This window comes from Sus scrofa, chromosome 4 (genome assembly GCF_054392235.1).
Source record: "Sus scrofa isolate SSC_HxYL_T2T_F1_AM1 chromosome 4, Sscrofa_HxYL_maternal_Yorkshire_Landrace_v2.0, whole genome shotgun sequence".
Lineage (NCBI taxonomy): Eukaryota > Metazoa > Chordata > Mammalia > Artiodactyla > Suidae > Sus > Sus scrofa.
This window is the reverse complement of record NC_139386.1, coordinates 127,466,518-127,470,127: the sequence shown is the minus strand read 5'-3', so window position 1 is coordinate 127,470,127 and position 3,610 is coordinate 127,466,518. Positions and strand designations below refer to the sequence as shown.

At 39.8% G+C, this 3,610-nt stretch overlaps 1 non-coding gene across 1 annotated transcript; it reads right to left on the bottom strand.

Annotated features, from left to right (window-relative positions):
* Positions 1–2,655: 2,655 nt before the first annotated feature.
* On the bottom strand, positions 2,656–2,849 carry LOC146404242 (U2 spliceosomal RNA). Its single transcript, XR_014845010.1, has one exon. It is a non-coding gene; the product is annotated as a U2 spliceosomal RNA (small nuclear RNA).
* Between the last annotated feature and the right edge of the window lie 761 nt (positions 2,850–3,610).

The following is a 3,610-nucleotide window of genomic DNA, read 5'->3' as shown; positions in this document are numbered from 1 at the left end:
AATAGAAAGTATTTTTATAAAGCATTTATTTGCAGTTAATCTCTATGATAACACTTTGTGGGACTTAGTAGTGGTTAAATTGATTTTGGAAGAACCGTCCTAACATAGTACGTTTTCATTCGGAAAGAGGAGAGGGAGCTGCATTTTTTCATTTCAGTAAATATTTATGGGGTCCTTCCTATGTGCCAGATACTCTACCTGGGTGGAGCGAATAGATTTCCTTTTAAGTGGTCACTGAGCAGTTGATGGAGGTCCTTTCTACTGCTGTGTTAAGGTGGATTATGATCTTGAACTGGCAGAAAAGATTGCCAGGGTTTGAGAGGGGACAACAAAATTGGACTGTGTACTTGCTGCTTAGGACCTTAACTGCAAGAATATAAGCAAAATCCAGTCTTGTGTCCCATTGTGTTAGACTCTCCTTGTGTGCATAAAATGTTTTGAATAGGGTGACTATTTTGGACTTTGCTATATATGCATATTATAATGTATTTTACATATATGATATGATCACTTGGCCTATTTTGCCGTAAGAGTCTGTATCATCTTGGTGTCACTTCAAAGAGAAGTTATTAATTATCTTCAGGTGTAAAACAAAGGCCTCGTCCCTCCCCTTTAGGAATTTAGGGTTTAAAATAGACACTAAGACCAGAATACCCTATAAATATCAAGCAGGTACCTACACTGAATAAAACATTTTTTATTTCCAGAACTGTCACTTTCCTACCGTCATCAGCATGTGTGCTAGTAATTTTTGCTTCTGTTTCTGCAAAAACAGGAAGAACTAATGATTTCGTCCTAATGGGGAAAGAGCAAAGATGTCACAAAATCATACAGTTCTTTAAATTAGTTTTTTCTCCTACTTCTTATTATCATCATGCTCTTCATCTCAGATCGCTGCTCTAAAATATTAACCTTTAAAAAAAATTTGTTGCACAGTTGGTTGCAGCACTGTGATCTGCCCAGTCATAGCCTTCTGAGTGTGTGTGTGTCTTTAGGAATCCCCAGCAGGTCTACCTAAATTTCCTGAAGAGAGAGTACAATTCAAATCCTTGTTTCCCCCTTCCTGCTTTTGTTCACAGAGAGAACAGGCCTGTTCATCAAGAGCAGCAGCACAGAGGTGAGGGGTCAGGAACCTGTGGGACAAGGCAGCGAAGTTCTGCTTTGTTGAGCATCATCAGGAGTGAGCCTTACGGTCAGTCACCGCCAGGTGTCTCGGTGCCTGTGGCGGATGTGTGTGAACTGTCAGTTGAAAGCCCTGACAGTGTTCCATTAGTAATGAATTATGGGAGTAATTTCATTAATTTCTTTCCGTCCGTCAGGACATGTTAGTGTAAGTTGCTCACCCAAACATCAAAAGAACCACTGCATTTTAACCTTTTAGTCTTTTACCGTGTAACCAGGAACAGCAAAGACATAAATTAGCGTAACATTCTTTATGTATGTATATAAAGAGGACTGGAGATAAGCAGTGGACATAATTTTTCCTGTTTTTAATTTAATAGCAGGTTTATGGTTTTATGCAAAACCATTCACATTACATTTGACCCTCTGGGAGCTGCTTTTTTTTTTTTTTTTCTGTAGGTATAATTTTGAGTCTTTAATAATCTGTTGTTTAATCCAGTTTAATCCAGTCTGAGTTTGATTAATGAATTGTGATGAGCCAGTGCATTAATTTGCAGGTTTGTTCTGATGCCCCACAAGTCCTCTTTGTCGTGGCTGTTATTAACGCCAGCCTCTTCAGGAGGGGCCGTGGGATGGCAGTGTCCTCCACGTAATGGGCATCCTCTTCCGGGAAAACCCAGGGATGGAGCTCTCCTGACTGTGGAGCCTTGTGATTGAAAGAGGGAATCCTGATGTAGCTTTCTGCTCTAGAGGAGGGCGCCAGTGTCTGCAAGGGTCTCTGGGTGGAATTCAGGGGACTCTGTAAATTCGTACAGGAAAAAAATTCTGGGAGTTCCCATCGTGGCTCAGCAGAAACAAACCCAACTAGTATCCATGAGGATGCAGGTTTGATCCCTGGCCTCGCTCAGTGGGTTGAGGACATGGCATTGCTGTGAGCTGTGGTGTAGGTCACAGATGCAGCTCGGATCCCATGTTGCTGTGGCTGTGGTATAGGCCAGCAGCTATAGCTCTGATTCGACCTCTATCCTGGGAACCTCCGTATGCCACAGGTATGGCCCTAAAAAGAAAAAAAAAAAAAAATCTGTGCTTTCATTAACCTCTAACTGAAGTTTAACATTCTGTTCCATTATAAGCATAGGCAGCAGACCACAGCATTTTTAATAGTGTCTGTGGCTTTTTCAATAGAAATCATGGGTATTTTCATAACACATTATAGGGCGGTAAGGACCTCAACATGTCACTTATGCACCTCAGTGTTTCAAAATTATAGTCGTTATTAAGATAGCTACTCTACCTGATTATTTGCTGTGTTAGTAAAGAAGTACATATATTACTATATCACAAATAAAGATATAATCATTCACATCATTACAAAAATGGTAACTGGGGAGCTCCCCTTGTGGCTCAGTGGAAGCAAATCTGACTACTATCCATGAGGATGCAGGTTTGATCTTCAGTGGGTTAAGAATCCGGCGTTGCCATGAGCAGTGGTGTAGGTTGCAGACGCAGCTCGGATCTGGTGTTGCTGTGGCTGTGGTGTAGGCTACAGCTCCGATTCAACCCCTAGCCTGGGAACCTCCATATGCTGTGGGTACAGCCCTAAGAAGACAAAAAAAAAAAAAAAATGGTAACTGTGTTTTAATATAATTGGTTTCATTTGTAATCTTATTTTAAACTGATTAGGACAGATACCATATTTGATCTTAGCCAAAATGCTGAGAAGCAATATATAATCTTATTTCAGCCATGATTCTGAGAAGGGGTCTATGGCCCCCAAAAGGTTAAGAACCCCCAGTTTTGAGTGACTGCTGTCTCTGCTGCCTTCTTTCCCCCTGATAAATAGATCCTTCACCTAGTCCTATGTCTCTACTGTCAGGAACAGGTCCAAATCCAAGGACATTACCCATGTGGCAGGATGATGGCAGTGACTGAGTGGTGCTAACACTGTCACCTTCTCAGGGACTCCCCTGCTTTTCTCCCTAGGCTCCTGGAACTATGACCTTTTTGTCTTATTCACTGATAATTTCCCCAAGCACATCCTGCATTGTTTGACACACAGTAGGCACTTAGTAAATATTTAATGAATGAATGATAGTTCAAGAGGAGATCTTTTTTTTTGCCCCATTTGAATGAATCTGGGTTTTAAAATATTTATTGATTGATTTTAATTGAACTATATTTTGATTTACAATATTTGTTAAATTCAGGTGTACAGCAAGGTGATCAGTTATATATATTACATGTGTATATATTAAATATATTACGTAAATATATATATAATTCCCTGTGCTGTAGTAAATCCTTGTTTATCTATTTTACATATAGGAAGTCGTGTGTATCTGTTAATCCCAAACTCGTAATGTATCCCCCCTCCTTTTCTCCTTGGTAAACATAAATTTGTTTTCTATGTCTGCGAGTCTGTTTCTGTTTTGTAAATAAGTTCATTTGTGTTATAAAGTCATTTTTTAAACATGAAACAAAATCTGGT